Here is a 19,553-nt window from a genome sequence, read left to right as displayed (position 1 = left end):
TTTCAAGATGGCCAGCAATGACACTGTGATAGTGATCTGCAATCAGGGCTGGTGCAAGGATATTTTGCACCCTAGGCAAAACTTCCACCCTGCGCCACCCGCCAACACCCATCCCCCCCCAGAGCATTGCTTATTATAAACTTTCAAAAATGAATACTGCATAATGTGGCATTGTTCATTAGAATTAATAAAGATTCAGCTTGCAAATGTATTAATTTAATTATTTAGTCTACATATTTAATGAAAATAAATGAATAACTTGACAGGGTGCGGGGCTGGCTGGCTTCGGGCACGGGGGTGCGGCAGGGGCTGGCTGAAGGCAGGGCAGGGGGTGTGGCAAGGATTGGCTGGAGACGGGGTATGGGGCAGGCTGGCTTAGGGCAGGGGGTGCAGCAGGGAGTGGCTGGAGATGGGGTGTGGGGCTGGCTGCAGACAGGGCAGGGAGTGTGGGGCTGGCTTTGGGCAGGGGGTGCGGCAGGGGCTGGCTTGAGACGAGAGTGTGGGGCTGGCTGGCTTCGGGCAGGGGGGTGCGGCAGGGGTTGGCTGGAGACGGGGTGTGGAGCTGGCTGCAGACAGGGCAGGGGGTGTGGCAGGGGCTGGCTTGAGACGGGAGTGTGGGGCTGGCTGGCTTCAGGCGGGGATGCGGCAGGGGTTGGCTGGAGACAGGGGGTGTGGGGCTGGCTGCAGGCAGGGCAGCAGGTGTAGGGCTGGCTGGAGACAAGGGGTGTGGGGCTGGATGGAGGCAGGGCAAGGAGTGCAGCAGGGGCTGGCTGTAGGCAGGGTGGCGGGTACCAGGGCCGTCCCTAGATATTCTGGGGCCCTATGCAGCCCCCCCCCATGGGGGATGGTGGTGCCCCAGGCCTCTGTGGGGGCGCAGGAGAAGGGGGCCCCAGGCCTCCTCGGGGGGGCGGGGCTGGCTTGGAGGGCAGGGGGAACCACTCCCCAGCACTCCCCGGCGGCGCAGCTGGGGCCGGGTCTCTGCACTTCCCCCCGCCAGTGAGTGCAGTCCCGGCCCTGTTGCAGAGCTCAGGGGAGTCGGGGTGGGGTGGGGCTGAGCAACAGGGAGCAGCGCAGTGCCCCCAGCGGCCGGAGAAGGAATGACATCACTTCCCGGCCAGCCGGAGCTAATCAAAGCTGCAGCGCCCCCTCTCACAGCAAAAAAATCAAAGCTGCAGTGCCCCCTCTCACAGCGGGAAGAGGGTTACAGGTTTAGCTGGCACCGGGTGAGCATCCCAGACATTTTGGGTACTGCTTTTTGGCGCCCTCAAATGTTGGCGCCCTAGGCGGCTGCCTAGTTTGCCTAGTGGTTGCACTGGCCCTGACTGTAATGGATGTGCTATATTCTCTTTCCTGCTTGAAGACAGAAGGGATTTCATGTGCACGAGGTGCAAGGTGGTGGCTATGCTGGAGGAGATTATTCTTGGATTAGAGGGGCAAACTGAGATGTTACTAAGAATCAGGGAAACTGAGGAGTTTCTGGACAACCTGATTTGGCAAACACCAGTACCCCAGGGTCAGGGAAGAATAGAGCTTGCCACAAAGGAATTGGTGAGAGAGGGAGTCAGAAAGGAGGACTGGCAGTTCGTAACCACCAAACAGTGGCAAGAGGTCATGATGGCATTCTACAAAACTAAAGACATATGAAAATAGGAAGACTGTAGCCACCAGAGAGAAGACAAGCAGGAGGAATTCCATACAGCTAGTAGTTTCAAATGGAATCCAGGTCCTCACCATGCAAAATCCATAAGATACCTCTCAAGATCCAGCAAATCCAAGGGAATGGAGACATATATGGGATGTGTGTGGATGGCAGCTTGGCCCAATCTGTAAGAAAATCAAGCTTACTGAGAAAGAGTTCTCCAGCCATTCAAGGAAGACACACAATCCTTGTTGGAGATTCAACACTTAGAAGAAGAGAAAGAACATTCTGCAGGGGACGGGCTGATAACAGGACAATGTTTTTCCTTCCTAGAGCCAAGACATGGGCTGTCATTCTAAGACTGGATAGGCTTCTGAAAACAATGGGCAAGGATCCATTGGTGATGGTTCATATCAGCACTAATGAAACTGTCATGGGCTATCTCGCAGATAGTAGATGACTTCAAGGAACTTGGCAGCATGCTGAAGAAGAATGTCCAAGCAACCTTCTCTAAGATCCTTCCTGTCCCATGAGCAAAGGAAGATAGAAGGCAGAAGATTCTGGAAGTGAATTGCTGGTTAGGTAAGTGGCGAAGGGCAGAGGTCTTTGGTTTTATGGAGCATTGATCCATCTTCCATGGGGAAAGGAGGGCTGTATAGTTTGGATGGTGTCCACCTCAGTAGAAGGGGGACCAATCTCCTTGGGGACAGGCTGGCTAGAGTAGTTAGGAGGATGTTAAACGCTAATAGCAAAAGAGGATGGTAAAAAGAGGGAAGATATGAGCACTCAGCCCAAAATCAAGATGCTGAGAACAAAATTAATCCAGCAACAAAAGGACATAAAGAGAAGAAATTCTTGAACTGCCTGTATATTAATGCACTTCTTGCATCCGAAGAAGTGGGTATTCACCCACGAAAGCTCATGCTGCAAAAACATCTGTTAGTCTATAAGGTGCCACAGGATTCTTTGCTGCTTCTGTATATTAATGGTATCCTGGGTAAAAAACAAAAGGAATTAGAATTGCTCATAAATGAAAATTTGATCTAGTTGCTGTTATTGAAACCTGGTGGGATTAGTCGCACAATTGGGATTTAAAATCAATGGTTTTAACCTATTTAGGAAGTATCGAGTGGGCAAAAGGGGAGGGGGAGTAGCACTTTCTCAAAAATAGTATTACCTGTTTCCAAATGACTGATAACTCAGAAGAAAATGATCTGGAATGCTTCTGGATCAATGTTGTAACAGATAAAGTACAACACAGAGTACTAGTTGATGCCTGCTACTGACCACCAAATCACATTAGGGAACAGGATGACCAATTCCTTACACACCTGTCTATAATATGCAGTGAGGGGGGGAAACTGTGTGATCATGGGGGACTTCAATTTGAGTGAATGCTGGAGGTCCCATGCTGCCAGTACTAAAACGTAACTGCAATTTCTGAACATTACATATGACACTTTCCTAATTAAAAAAATGCTGCAGCCAACAGGGGGGAATGCTCTATTAGACCTTATCCTAACGGATTAAGAGGAACTGATCACAGAACTAAAAGTTAATGGTAGCTTAAGTGTGAGTGATCATGACTTGATCACCCTTATAATGTGCAAGCAGAATAAAATCCAGTCCAGTAATATATATACAGGGTGCTTTAATAGGGCCACTTAAAAAAAAAAGGCGGAAAACAATTTTATGAGCTGAATCAGCTGGGAGGAAGAATTTAATCAGAAAAATGTGAATGTAATTGGGAATCATTTAAGAACACTTTACTAGATGCCCCCAAAAGCCACAATCCCACAAATGAACATGAAGGCTGAGCTGGTTTTTTTGTTTGTTTTTTTTAACCAGCCTGCTTCAGAGGGGAAGTGAAGGCAGTTGTTAATAATGATGATTATTAATAATCAAAACATAACAAATGGAAGTTGATAGTAATAAATATAAAACAGAAGTTAAGAATTGTAGAAAATTGATAAAGGAAGCCAAGGTACACAAGGAGAACTATATGTCCAACAGAGTTAAGGACTATAAGAAGGAAGTTTTTAGAATATGTTAGGAACAAAAAGAAGGCTGCCAATGACATTGGTCCCTTATTAGATGGGAAAGGTAGAATTAGCAATAATAAATGCAGACAAGGCAAAAGGGTTCAATAAATACTTCTGTTCTGTATGTGGGGGAAAACAGATGTTATAGTCTCATAATATGGTGATAAAACTCTTTGCATTCCACTAGTCACTGGAGGATGTTAAACAAAAGCTATTAAAGTCAGACATTTTAAAATCAGCAGATCTAGATAACTAGTATCCAAGAATTTTAAAAGGATCTGGCTGAGGAGCTCACTGGACAATTAATGTTGATTTTCAATAAGTCTTGGAGAACTGGGGAAGTTCCAGAAGACTGGAAAAAAAGCTAATGTTGTGCAAATTTTTAAAATGGTAAATAGGAGGACTGGGTAATTATACTCCTGTCAGCCTGACATTGATTCCGAGGAAGATAAGGTAGCGGCTGATAAGGGACTCAATTAATAAAGAACTAAAGGAGGTTAATGTAAATAATGCAAATCAACATGGGTTTATGGAAAACAGATCCTGTCAAATTAACTTTATTATAATTATTATATTATATTATATTTTATATTATATTATATTATATAAAAAATAACAATTATGAGTCAAATCAACTGGGAGGAAGAACTTAATCAGAAAAATCTGAATGATAATTGGGAAACATTTTATATGTATCTAATAAGATTACAAGTTTGGTTGATAAAGGTGGTAATAGTGTTGACACTGCATACTTAAACTTCTGTAAGGCATTTGGCTTGGTATGCCATGACATTTTTATTAAAAAATTAGAATGATATATAATTAATGTGGCACACATTAAATGGATTAAAATCTGTTTAACTGATAGGTCTCAAAATGTAATTGTAAATGGAGAATTGTCATCAAACAGGACTGTTTTTAATGGGGTCCTGCAGGGATCAGTTCTATGCAATCTGCTGTTTAACATATTTATCAATAACCTGGAAGAAAACATAAGATCATCCCTGATAGTTTGCAGATGACCCAAAAACTGGGGGAGTGATAAATAAAGAAGAGCATGGGTCACTGATTCAGAGCGATCTAGGTCGCTTCGTGAAGTGGGTGCGAGGAAATAGTGTGCGGTTTAATATGGCTGTTACACAATGCTAGCTGCAGCATCCTGGTCACTTAGCTAATTGCATAACTGAAGATTACAGGTTTAATTGGAGGCAATTATCCTGTTAGGGTGAGATTGTTGACCTTGGGGACAGTGATTGGGCTAATGAGGTAATTAGCTCAATAAGGGAAGATATATATTTGTCAGGAACAAGAATTAAACAGGGAGCTCAGAGAGTCAGCTGGAGTGGTAGAGGAAGTTGGGTGAAAGGCTCCTCCTGCCACATGCCTATACCCTATGTTCGACGCTGCTGGCATCTAAAGATTAAAGATACACCTGGTGAAAGGAAACTGACTGTGTGGATATTGTGAGTGAGACACTACCACAATGGGACAGGCAGCACGGCACAATGAGTAGTGCAGAGAGCACCCTGTGACAATGGCTGAATGTATGCATCTGGGAACGAATAATGTGGCTATACATAGTGGTGGCCTCTATCCTGGGAATCAATGATGCTGAAAAAGATTTGGAGAGGGAGATGGATGATCAGCTGAATATGAGCTCCCAGTGTGATGCTCTGGCCAAAAGACCTAATATGATCCTGGGATGCATGAAGAGGGATCTCTTGTGTAGGAATAGAGAGGTTATTTTACCGCTGTATTTGGCACTTATGCATCTGCTGCTGGAATACTGTGTCCAGTTCTGGTATTCACAATTCAAGAAAGATGTTGCTAAATTGAAGAGGGTTAAAAGGAGGGCCACAAGAATGATTAAAGGATTAGAAAATGTGCCTTATAGTGATAGACTCAAGGAGCTCAATCAACTTAACAAAGAGAAGGTTAAGAGGTAACTTGATGATAGTCTGTAAGTAACTTCATGGGGAACAAATATTTAATAATGGGCTCTTCAATCTAGCAGAGAAAGGTATAACACAATCCAGTGGCTGGAAGTTGAAGCTTAACAAATTCAAACTGAAAATAAGGCATAATTTTTAGCAGAGTAATTACCTATTGGAACAGTTTATCAAGGGTCATGGTGGACTCTCCATCACTGACAATATTTTGATCAAGATTGAATGGTGTTTCTAAAAGATCTGCTCTAGGAGTTATTTGGAGGGAATTTTCAGTGTGTGCTGTACAGGTCAGACTAGACGATCACAGTGGTCCCTTCTGGCCTTAGAATGTATGAACCTGTCCTCACCCACTAATTCAGCATCCCAAACCTCTCAGTTACTTTGGAGAGAGACAAGGTTTTCAGTCTTTAAAGCAACCAGCCTCAAAAATATTTCCTTCTGTCCCCAAAACAGGGACTTTCTCCTTAATCATGTAACCCTACTCCTTCTCCCCTTACAACCAGTGATATAGTGAGAAAAAAGAAGTGGGTAAACTAATTTTAACTAAACTGCATATTCCCCAAATGAGATGTGGGTAAATTCAGTTTAGTGGTGTTTACCCTTGACTACACTGCTACTTGCAACCCACATACACACCTGTTTGTTCCTATACTGCAAGCTCACATATACCCCATCTGGCTCTGCAGCGTGCACACACACATATCCTTCTGATTCTGCTTTCTAGTGCAGCCGCAATGCCTGCTCCCAGGAAGGGTACTTCCTAGCTCAGATAACTAAGAGCTGTGCTTCCAGTTCCTAGGTGCACTGAGAACAGGAAGAGGATGCAGCATACACTGCGGGTGTGGTGAAGGAAGAGCAGCGGCATAGCAACCCATGCTGCCAGGAGTTGGAGTAGATGCCATTTTGTGTTTTAAAAACAAACAAAGCACTTTTTTTCTAGATCTTTGGCGCATAGCACATAGAGTGGCACAATAACATATAGCATGATAGCGATTTTGTGATGTTTGAAGGGTGCTACTGTAGAAATGCTAAAAAAAAGTCCTGTTGTGTCCTCGTTACTTGCTTTAAGGATAAAGCTTTTCCTGCTAGCAAAACCTATTCTTGTCTTGCAATGCGTGAAACTTTCCAAGAAAATGACAGCAAAATGAACAAACAATTTTGGCAAAATGTGTGAACACATGAAAAAGTGAGCAAAATTTCAAATGTGTTAGCAAAACTGGCAACAATTTTTTTTTCTCTGAACAAATGGTTAGCTTGCACAGGTTTGGAAGCCACTGGTATTCTGTTGTAGTTCCCATGTCATAGCCCAAAGCATGCTGCTAAGCTCTAGCTCATATTTCTGGTTTGCTGGTGCTGATGGTAAAGTACCCAAGATGAGCAATAGACCTCTTTTCTTTCACTGGAGCCATCCCAGCAGAGGGAGCACTTTTGAGGAATGTCCTAGGTTTTTGTATCCGTGAAACTCTGTGAAGGTATCAATAGTATCTGTAGCTAAATAGTACAAACCAGAAAGGAGCAAGTTTCTTGTGTTCAGAACATGTAAGTGTTTTTCCTTTCTTTTTTTGTCAAGACCTCTAAAACTGGGGGAACAAAAGAGTTTTTTTCATTCAGGCCCAGATCCAAGTCAAGAGTTTCCGGGGTCAAACTAGAAGCTACAGGTAAAATCTTCTATCACTGGAATATCTTAAAGCCACATGCCCAGGTCGAAGACAGAATATATAAGGAGGGGTTAGCATTTCTCTCAGTCACCCAGATGTGTTGAATCAGTCTGCTGATCTGTAATTCCTGGTACACTAATTTCCTTCTTTCCCAGTGGCCTCTCTGTATTCGAGTTCATTACATCCCCCACCAGAGCTTTCTGCTAATACCACAGTTGAGCATCCTGGGTGAGATTTTCAAATGCAACCAGTCTTGGCCTAAATCTGTGCCCACTGAAATTTATGGTCAAACTCCCATTGACTTTCTATGGGAATAGAGTTAGGCCAACACTGAATGCTTCTGACAATCTCACCCCATGTGCTCTATATCTTCCTGTCTGTGGTCTTGTTGTCTGTTGTAGCTATTAGTCTTGTCCCTTCATGCTTTTCTTCTTTGCCCCAATCTTAAAAAGGGAGGGGGGAAAAAGGACTTCCCCTTTCCAGATCCCCATATCAACTCTGACAATGTCAAAGTTGTATCTCCTAATGAAGCACTGTTATTTTATTTGAAGTCTACAAGGAAAACTAGTGTCATAAAATCTCAAATGGAAAATATGAGGCCTATGCTAACATTTTCACCTGTTATGCCAGCAACACAGTTTTAGATATAATTACATAGTGATGTTAAATTATAAATAAATTAATTTAAGTCTCCCCTGAAGTGTAACAGCTTTGTCATAGATATAAATATTATTCTATTAGACATGCTAAGAGTCACTACCTTTATAAACTATTCATCATCCCAGATATATAAGCTGTAACTGGTTTAATATACCTCAGATATGTCCTTATTTGAGTAACTTGTTTTGATGTTAGTCCTAATCAATCACTTATTGTATCCAGTTTTGTTTTTAAAAACATATTTTAATAAATTCTAATTTCTTTCCTTTTTTAAAAAATAGAAAATACTTGGTCCACACATTGCTGTATTTTCAAAAGTTTAAAAGAATAACCTTACTGTGCATGGCATCATGCTGTACAAAAGCAAATTTTGGCAAAACAGAAAGACTATTACCAAAGTAAACAAATAACATAACATAACTCAGCTGTGAACACAAATAACCTGACTGTGATGCATGTGGAAGAATACACCCCTGGAATTCAATTTCAGCTAGATCAAAGGATTTTTTGTGATAGAGAAATAATCACTCGTCATAAAGCCCTATGGAGACTAGAACTCACTGCCGTGAGGGCCTGGGGACAAGCATGCATATAAACCTGATCAAGTTATCAAAATATGCATCCACCTAGTACACAACAACACGAGATTATCACAGCCTAAGTGTGGATTTGGATAGGAAACATTGCCCAAGTCCTGTTCGATACAGAACATTAGCACTGAACCTGTCCCACAATATGCACTGTAGAACAAAATCCCTCCATTCCCCTGATTTTGGTGGAAGAAGGAAGTTAACTCTTTTATAAAAGATCCAAATAAATAATTTGATTATACACTAACTCTCAACCATAATATTGGCTTTAATATTTGGTGGTTGATGTATACACAAACCTGTTCTGATGATAGCAGCAGGAGTGCTCCTTTCTAACCCTTGCCGCTTCTCCCAGGACTGTAAAGGCCAGGGGCTTAGTCTGTGGGGCTTAGCTGTCTATGAGGTTTTTTCAGAGCCCTGTAAATCCCTCATTCCTTTGCTCTTCCTCAGCCCTTTGCACAGAGCAGTGACCCTCACTTTGTTAAAGGGGGGGCTGTCCCAGGAGTCACTCGCTGCAGGCAGGAGTCATCATGAGAGTATGACACAAGGTTTCTACCTCCTCCCCAATTGGCTGACATGATTTTTCTGTTGTGCTGTTGGCCTTGGTTTAGGAACAAGGGCCCAAGCTCAGAGCCACTTGGCTCCCCAAGGCTCTGCTGCCAGGTTGTGCCCGAAAGCCACACTGGCACCAGGGCCTCAGTGCCAAGCTGCTAGGCTCCACCTACCCCAACCCATATATCCATTTTTCCTCTTCCTCATGCCCCTTGGCATCTTTTCCATATCCCCATAGCAACAAGCTTGCTCCCTGCCCCCAACTTGTGCACTCACTGCCTCTTGGCTCCCACAGTTCTACTTCATGATGTGCCAGGGGATTGGGGGAGGGGGCTGAGTGAGTGGACCTATAGAGGGTGGGGGCAAGGGTAGGAGGGAATAAGTGAGGTAGGAGGGAATTATGGGGCTAAGAGTTGTGTGGGAAGGCTGAGGTAAGTGTCGCAGAAGGCTGATAAGAGAAACGAATTAAAAAAGAAACCCCCGTCACCTAACAGAGAAACAAAATGTTCAAATACCTGTCATGTGCCAAGGGTTGTTATCCAGTGATTCCTGTGGTTACTGTAAATACTGTCTCCTTTAAGGGAGAGGGTTAAATCAAATGCAAATAAAACATAACTAAAAATAACAAATGCAAACTGTAAAAGCCCTGCCCTTCAAACAAACATTACAAGGAAGAGTGATATTTCAGAATGATGCTTTTCATACAGTTCATTGAGCGTTACTTTTGCTATTTTTGACCTAGCAATTTTCTGGTTAAAGACTAAATCTGTTCTGACTATTTTTCCTTCTGACTGTGAAAGAGGTTTTCTGTCTAAGGATAAAATAGATCCACCTAATTTACCTGTTAACAAGAAAATTGTCAGATTTAAAAAAAAAATAAAGTCAGATTTCTACCCTCTTGATATCTGAGCTCATAAAAACCTTACTTTTGTGAATAGTATTAAATGTTCCGAAAAAGATTTATGCTCCAATAAAATACAAACAAAAAATGTGTCAAGGATATATATCAGAACACTCCCTTCTATTTAGCTGGCTAATAATTACCCAAGGATGAATGTTTGGTGACAGACAGAGCCAAAATATATTTTACAGAACCTTTGAAAAGCATTTATTTTTCCTGATCAGCCTGGTGAATACACTAGACAATTACATTCTCTGGGGTATCTTTAATGAGAAATCATTAACGTTGTTCGCTTGATAAGGGTGCATGGTTGGATGCGTGAACAGACAGAAGCAAAAAAGATTCCATTGAATTCTTCCTGGTAAAATCTCATGAGTAATTTATAGGGTAAATAGCAGGCCAGAGACTAAAAATGCTACATATTTATTTTCAGTAACATAGTAAGACTGTGGGGGAGGAGGGAGGAAAGTAAGTGGGAGAGTTACAGTGGCAATGATAAGAATTTTCAACTCTCAAGGTGTGTATTGGAATGTTTAGGTGGAAAAACTGACTGGTGGGTTGTTCGTACAACTGGTACTGGCTGGGTTTCTTTAGCTCATTGTGCCTATCCTTCAAAAAGGATGAGAACAATATTTGACTTGAAACTGTCCGCCTTGTTTCCATATCCCTACACTGATATGCTTCAACATACTCTTCTGCTCCTCAAAAATCATGTGGGAGAATCTGTGTTCTAGTCAAGCTCTGTGTGGTGCAGGATCTGAGCATTTAAGATTAGTTTTAAGCCACTTTTGCATGTTGTATACTTTGTGCAGTACATGGCATTAAAGTAACTGGTTACCCTCTGTTGCAAAAGTCCCCTAGGGGCAACTCAGAATAGCCAGGGTACAACCATGCCCTGGTTCCATCACCCCACTTTCCTGAGTCATTTCTTTGGGGAACTGTGATGGGGTGGGGTGGCATGAAGCCATCCAGTTGGCGCTACACCATCCAAGGAAATCCTCTTATGTTGCAGCTATTACTGAAGTCTGGTTCTGCTTGCTGGAGGCCCCTCTATACTAGTGGCATTGGAATAAATTTTATACTAGGAGTGCTGAAAGTCATTGAACCATACTGTAAATCCTGTATATGATAGAAACCACTTCAAGCCAGGGAGTGCTGCTGCACCCCCAACCCCCTAGTTCCAGCACCCTTGCTCTACACCACGAGTGCAAAACAAATTTTCTACGAAAGTAGAATTCAGCCCTTAGGTCCCTTCACTGCTGGTTAGAGTTGGGTCAAATTGCCAAGTCTATATCCAAACTTTCTCCCACTGTTTGAGTGTCTTGGGTTCTGGAGTGGGCCCATCTCTATATTGCATTTGGAATTAAAAATAATTATTCACTGTTGAAAAGTGCTGTATTTTCAGTGGCGAACACATATGCACAATTTACTTGCCACATACAGACCAGGTAATCCCCATCAGACTAATAATTCAGCCTTCCCTCAAAGACAAGTTGTATATTACAAATTTCCTGCTTATAGAATCATAGAAGATTAGGGTTTGAAGAGACCTCAGGCGGCCATCTAGTCCAACCCTCTGCTCAAAGCAGGACCAACACCTAGTAGATTATCTCAGCCAGCGCTATGTTAAGACAGGCCTTAAAAACCTCTTAGGATGGAGATTCCACCACCTCCCTCGGTAACCCATTCCAGTGCTTCACCACCCTCCTAGTGAAATAGTGTTTCCTAATATCCAACCTAGGCCTCCCACATGGCAACTTGAGACCTTTGCTCCTTATTCTGTCATCTGCCACCACTGAGAACAGCTGAGCTCCATCCTCTTTGGAACCCCCCCCATTCAAGTAGTTGAAGGCTGCTATCAAATCTCCCCTTACTCTTCTCTTCTGCAGACTAAACAAGCCCAGTTCCCTCAGCCTCTCCTCGTAAGTCATGTGCCCCAGCCCCCTGATCATTTTTTTTGCTCTCCGCTGGATTCTCTCCAATTTGTCCACATCCTTTCTGCAGTGGGGGGCCCAAAACTGGATGCAATACTCCAGGTGTGGCCTCACCAGTTCCAAATAAAGGGGAATAATCACTTTCCTCGATCTGCTGGCAATGCTCCTATTAATGCAGCCCAATATGCCATTAGTTTTCTTGGCAACAAGGGCACGCTGCTGACTCATATACAGCTTCTCATCCACTGTAATCCCCAGACCCTTTTCTGCAGAACTGCTGCTTAGCCAGTTGGTCCCCAGCCTGTAGCGGTGCATGGGATTCTTTCTTCCTAAGTGCAGGACTCTGCATTTGTCCTTGTTGAACCTTCTCAGATTTCTTTTGGCCCAATCTCCAATTTGTCTAGGTCACTCTGGACACTATCCCTACCCTCCAGTGTATCTGCCTCTCCCCTCAGCTTAGTGTCATCTGCAAACCTGCTGAGGGTGCAATCCATCCCTTCATACAGATCATTAATAAAGATGTTGAACAAAACAGGCCTCAGAACCGACCCCTGCGGTACTCTGCTTGATACCGGCTGCCAACTAGACATCGAGGCGTTGATTACTACCTGTCGAGCTTCCCTCAAAATAGTTTCCTTGAGGACCTGCTCCATGATTTTTTCAGGAACTGAGGTGAGGCTGACTGGTCTGTAGTTTCCCAGGTTCACCCTTTTTCCTTTTTAAAAGATGGATACTATATTTGTCTATTTCAATTGAACTGTCTCTGGCATATGGTCAACCATGTAATTTTGGATCTGATTATGCCAAAATAAAGTCGTTTTGATTTTTTTTCCCATTCACAAATGTGGTGACATTCTTTGAAAAGTAAAGTGATGCATAACATTTTATTTGCATGCATATATATATGTAATGAATCTGATCTCTCTTCCCAGACATGAGGAGAATATAGAAATGTATAGTGGTTGCCATTAAAAATTCTCATTTGCTATTAATCACTGCATAATGGATCAGAGATTACAATAGGGTTTTCTGTTTGTCTTTTCTTATATTCAGAATAGGTAACATCTATGGTGACTGTATTGTATCAGTTGGACTTTTTTAAAATGATTTTTAAGTCATTTTGAAGTCAATGGGTCTAATCACATGCTTAAAACTAAGCACATATATTGGTCCTTGCAGGACTGGAGCTGAAATTAGCTGTACCATGGAAAGAGACAATATACATGCAAAGGAGGGACAGAGCCTGCACAAAACAAGGCCCCATAGGTACTTGTTTTTTCCAGTGTGGGACAAGGAGCTATGAAAAGCCCCCAGAAAACAAACCAAACATGCAATATGGGTAAAAAAAATATTTCCACTTATCTTTCTTTATATTGTAAAACTTGTATTAGGTATGAAACAGGGCTGGAACATGAAGTTTTGAGCATCAAGTGGTAGAAGCCTGGGGCTCTTACACTCTGGTTAATGACTCCATAGGTATATTGTTGCTTTTTTAAAACTTCTGAGCACAAGCAGAATAATTACTGTTTTTCCAGTAACATTTAGTGACTTGTAAAATATGGTAAACACAGAAGCAACCTGTCAACTTGGTTATACAGCAGGATTATCCATGTTTGAGCAAAGGATACTGTCTGTACTGTAACTCAGCAGACAAAGCCCGTTTGAACAATGATGTACCTACCAGTAGAGTGTTTGGGAATGTTAATGACTTTTGGTCAGTTTCATTGCTTGCATTTTACAGCTCCGCCAGTTATGCAACAGTATATTGGTTTCTATTTTTGTAACCAATTTCCACTGAGAAGCTGATGTAGCAACACCTTAGGTGGTCCAGCATTTTTGTTCAATTTGCATTGATACTTCTATCTTCCTAGCGAGTAGGAAAGGTCAAACAGTTAATGAACTTATTTTAGGGAATATCCAATCCTATTCTAACCAGATACTTGGCTCTCACAACATTAGGTTGCTGAGCCAGAGGCCCATTTTGTTGCCATTGTTTTCCTGCTGAGAAACCCATTTTCCATAATAAAGCAAGCATTCATGTGTAGAAGGGGAGAAAAAGATTTCAGTATAAAAAGGCCTATCACAAGAACATAGTTAAATACCACCATGTGGCTAGTCATTTCTACTACAGTTACCAGCATTCCGTTCTAGCTCTTAGTATTCTAGCAGACAATTTTAAAGGAAAACAAGAAGGATATGACCAGTTTTTGCAGCTGCTAAGGAACAACTACATTTAACATATAATTGCTGCAAATAAAAAATTTCTAGATAAATGGACTTTTCCAGGAACATCAGCCTGGGACATCTTGAATGGGGGGAACTGATTTAAAAAAAAAAAAAGTATAAGGGGTATGGAATTTTAAACATCCAATCACAGAGCAAAATCCTTCTTCAAAAGAGAGAGCATCTTTAAAACTGCTTTAAAATTAAGTCAAAGTGAGGGAGGGTTGTTCCTTCCCACCCCCACTGGCCTATGAGTGAGAGATGGCAGCTAGGTTTTCCTCCTTTATTGAAGAGTAGCTACAGAGCCACAGAAGCAAGGAAAGCAGTATTTGCCCTTAAATCTCCATATGTAGACAGTAAACAGCACAAGGTGCTTGTACCAGGGAAATCTTTCTCATGTCAGCCCCAAACTTCCATTGTCTTGAAACAACAAAAGCGCTGGGGACAGAAGAGATTTCTTCCTTGGCTTTTCAAAATAAAATGAAGGCAAAGCAAACAGCACAATTAGTAAAATGGAATGACTCTGTGGACATATACCGTTTTATGCCATACTTTTAACATGGCAAATGACTTGCCTTGGTATGATGCAACGAGTGTCAGCAAGTGCTGGAGCTGTGAGAAACTTGGGGCCTTCACTTCCCAGGGGTTTGTGTAAAAGTTGTGGACCAAATCCTCGGGATTCTTTTCAGCTGCTTTGTATCACGCTGCTGGAGAACTTTGGTCAAAAACATTACCTAGTCTAATCCCGCAGAGGTGGCATTCATGGAAGGGACATGTGCGCTGCACGTCTTCTCTGTAACACAGGAAGGGGGCATGGTTTGAAAGGCTAACCACTATGCCAATCCTAGGCTCTTTCTGTGCACAGTTTGGACACAACTAATAAGTGTAGCTTAGAGTAGCCCCCATATTGTTGTGAGTTTACGTGCATTGAGTGACTAGGCATTTCAAAACTTGGTCACCCTACCAATGGCAATTTTTGCTGATGGTGTAGTGGGGAGAAAAACTGCCTTAAATGCCCTCCCTATGTTATATTCACAGCATAGAAACAGAGAAATTCGATAAAAAGCATAAAATATTGTTTCTGGAAAGTTGCAATGTAAAGCAGCATTATTTTTAAAATCCAGAACCTTAGTACACAAGAACCAAAAAACGGAGTGAGAGAAAGCAAACTGCTCTCTAAGGCAGAGAGGCACAACTCACCCTAACTTGCTCAAGGCTGGATCTTTGCCTACTGACTGCTGCTAGCCAGACCCAACTTGTACCTTTCCTACAGAGACTTTAGCCTGCAAATAGGACCAGAAAAACTCCCAAAAACTTTGTGTTAGCTTAAAATTTTAACATGAATTTTCAATACACCACAACCTAGAGAAGGGTAGACTACCTCTAAACATTCATTGATAAAGGTTACTCATTTGTGAATAAGAATTGTTGACAATTATTTTAACAAACAAACAAAACCTGCTTTGAACCTCTTCAAGGGACTCAAGTGGCCCCATGAGGAGGTTTTTGGCCTAACGTGGTAGAAGATCTACACCATATCCCTTATTACTCTGGCTTCAGTTTTGTGTTCCATCTTTGCTTTGCCTATGCTTGGGTTGTGGTGGTCTGTGCACAGCTGTGCACATTTGCTGCATGAGGCCCTGCATTCTGTAGGACTGCTGAAATCAGGGCCAGCTAATGATAATATTTATGAAAATGTATAATGAGCAAGTTAGTGACTTACTAGGCCTAATATTAGTAACATTGAGTGGGATTTTCAAAGCTGCCTTGAGGGTTTTAGATGCTCAATTACCATTTATTGAAATGGCTTTGAACATCTTGCCCAATGATTTTTGAGATGCAGTGAGAGCTGATCATTTTTTTTTTCAGTTCTCAATGGGTATGTCTACACTGCAATTAAAAACCCAGGACTGGCCTGTGCCATCTGACTCAGGCTACAGGTCTTGAGCTAAGGGGCTGTTTAATTGCAGTGTAGATGCTTTGTCTCAGGCTGCAGCCCAGGTTCTAGGATCCTGCAAGGCGGGAGGATCCCAGAGCTTGGGCTGCAGCCTGAATGTCTACACTGCAATTAAACAATCTCTTAGCCTGAGCCCCACAAGCCCAAGTTGGTGGCACAGGCCAGCCACGAGTGTCTAATTGCAGTGTAGACATATCCACTGAGGGCTGTGACTTTGACAAGTCAGTGATCAGCTTCCACTTGCCCAGCATTATGCAGTGAAGCAAGCACCCTGACTGTGCTGACAGCTGGTTTGTGGTCCATCTAGATGTTTGGTGTCATCACAACCTGCTTGCTAGAAGAGTTTTTAGCTGAGCTGGGCAAATGTAAAGAGTTTGCACAGCTTTGGCTACATGCAATGGGCAGGGTTGGTCATATACCCCAGAGTGGATCATTGGAAGACATGCTAATGAATTTCAGATTCAGCCCAAGTGGGGAATGAAGGCACTGATTTCCCACTGGCAAGACACTTTCTGTTTCTCACTGGTGAACTGGAGAGTTCGGCTCTGTAGTTGTTTTCAACTCCCTGAGTCTCACTTTGATGTTTTTGGGGGTGTGAAAACATCCATAGAATTGAAGCGTAAGCTAGTGAGTTTCACCTGGTTTTGACAAAGAATTATTAATCAGACCAATTCTCTTGAAAGGAAGTCCTCAGCAAATCTTGTCAGAGTTTAGCGTTTGTAATGAAACCAGGCAAGTGTGAATTGGTTTCCGATTTCATTTCCAACATTTTGCTCAGGTCTATGAATCATCCCTTACAGCAATTAGCCATGGTACTTACATGTTTACTACATAAATTAACATGGGGATTACTTCTGATGCAGCCTGGACTTTCCATCAGTTCTTTAAAATGCATATGTAGAAATAATGAGATGTCTTGTTGAGAGCCTTTGATTGTACTGCTACTTACACCAGTATAAAACAGGATTAACTCAACTGAAGTCAAAGATGAAAAACTGGTTTAAGTGGGGGGCTCATTATAATCAGAGAAAAGTTCAAGCTGCAAAACTCAGATCTAGATCCAGACCATATCACAAAAGAACCCTCCCCATCCTCACAGTGATTAGAGGTTTTCGTATCTGTGAATTTGATTTGGCCAATTATCAAGAAAGGGGGCTGATTTCAAAAGTGGCTGATCCCGACTTGAGTTTGGCTTGTTCAGGGGCATTCAGACCTAGGGGGTTTGTTATTGGCTGGTGCACAACAGGAGCATGGCCCTTCCTCTGGCATGTGGGGAGCATGCTCACTTGTTGGTGTGAAGAGCTTTGCTAGTGTTCTTTTAATGCAATATACGATCTGCAAAGCAGATTTCAAAGTATTTTATAACCTTGACAGTCTAATATTTAGCAAGCTACCTAACATGAAAAATGTCAAATAGCATGAATCTGTAAGTTGTTGTCATGCTAGAATTTGCAAAGTAAAGTGCAAAGATCCTCAGATGTTCTGAATCTCAGCAGTCTGGAGGTTAAACTGAAATGCAGTGAACATGGTAAAATACTTTAAACAAGTTTGATTTAACATTGCATTAGAAATATACACTCAGTATAAAATGAAGTATTTTATCAGCACAGTATATATTACAATCTCCATAATAGTCCAGAAAGTATTTTAACTTACTTAAATCAATATGTTGAAAATATATATTTCCTTTACCTTTGTCTGCAAGGCATAATTATCTGAAAATAAAGTGTTGCATCCATTGGGAGGCCTCAGGCGGTATGAATTGAAATGGATAAATGGGGTTTTTGGTGGGGTGAGCTAGTCTGAGAGACCGATGCTAGTTATAGTCATTATTTATTATTATTACTTATTTTATGACAGCACACATGATGTACTAGGGGATTTCCCCATATTCCTGAAAGGGGATAGAATGTTCCCTGAGGAGCCAACTCTCTATGGAGACAGAGGTCAGGGGAAGGGGAAGGGGAAGAATAAATGGGAGGCGGGGAAGTTGTTAGAACCAGTCAATTTTTTCCCCTAGAAACTTTGACTTGTCATTGAAAACTGAAGAATTTTAATTTTTCATGTAAAAAACAAACAACAAAAACCAAATCAATTTTGGGTTTTCAATCTTCCAACAAATAATAATGACAACAAAAATCAAGGAAAGCAGACAATTTCAATGGCATTTTTCATTTTGTCAAAAACTCAATTTTCCCCACCAAAAAAAAGTTTTGATGGTATTTTTTTGACCAGCCCTAGTTTTTATACACGGTCCACGTGGCATGGCAGAATCAGGACTTTAAGTCATTGATCTTGTGTCTGTTTTGTTCACATGTTGTTAAGCCATTGAACACAACCTTCACTGTCCACTGAGTTGTTACTTTGGTTTATTTAATGGGGGAGTAGAAGAAGCCCAAGAATTTTTGTTCCCTTTTTGTTTAGGTCCCATTTGAACTCAGAATGGCGCTTTATTTTAAAGGTCTATTAAAATCCAGACCAGGCTGAAAAAATGGGTCAGAAGTTTCATGGAAGTTTAGTCCCTTTCTTTATTGATTTTTTTTTCATTACTTTTATTTATTTTAAATACCAACTTTGTAGCTGGTTAAAAAAATAGGATTTATTTTTTGCAAAATTTTTTGACCTATTTTTTCAATCTGAAATTTCAAATTTCAATTTATTTTGTAAAAGCAGCAAAAAGTCCTGTGGCACCTTATAGACTAACAGAAGTTTTGGAGCATGAACTTTCGTGGGTGAATACCCACTTCGTCGGATGCAATTTATTTTGATCAGCTGACATTAAAACAAAGCTTAAACATGGCCGCTGCTGTGCTGCTTTCACAACGGATTAGGTCAGCTAGAATGGCTGGAACCAAACACATTCAAACACTGTTCTTTCCTAAGCCCTGGCATAGCATCATGTTTTCTTCAGACATCCCCCAAGGTGACTGCACCATCTTAGGAAAATATTCCCCTGGACTAGAGCCTGTTAGGGCACTATGTTTAAATGTATATTGATTCTGAGTGCAGGCAAGCTTTAGTTTCCATTTGTCACAACTCAGCCAACTTAACTTCATTCCTGTATCATTACCTGCCAAAATGGCAACATCTCTTGGCTTTTTTTAAAACAATGAATTGTTGATTAATTTTGATTTGATTTTCAGTGAACTTTCTGTGAAATTGCTTAAAAGATGTTTGAGTAATATGACAAAACTACTGGTTAAGTTTCTATTAAGCTTTTGAAAGTGAAGCTCAAATGTCTGTCCCTGTTGTGGATGAGATGAATCAGTTGGAGGGCTAGATGAATCTTTTAATGGTAGGCCAAGATTTTAAAACATGACTATTCATTTTGGTTGCCCAACTTGGCATACCTTGAAGGAGCATGATTTCCAGAGATCAAGTGCACAGTGATTTCTGAAATTAAGATTTTTTCCCCCAAATACTAGTCATTTTTTAAAATCTCAGTTGT

The sequence above is a fragment of the Mauremys mutica genome, chromosome 7 (genome assembly GCF_020497125.1).
Source record: "Mauremys mutica isolate MM-2020 ecotype Southern chromosome 7, ASM2049712v1, whole genome shotgun sequence".
NCBI classification, from domain to species: Eukaryota; Metazoa; Chordata; order Testudines; family Geoemydidae; genus Mauremys; species Mauremys mutica.
This window is presented reverse-complemented; position numbering follows the sequence as displayed.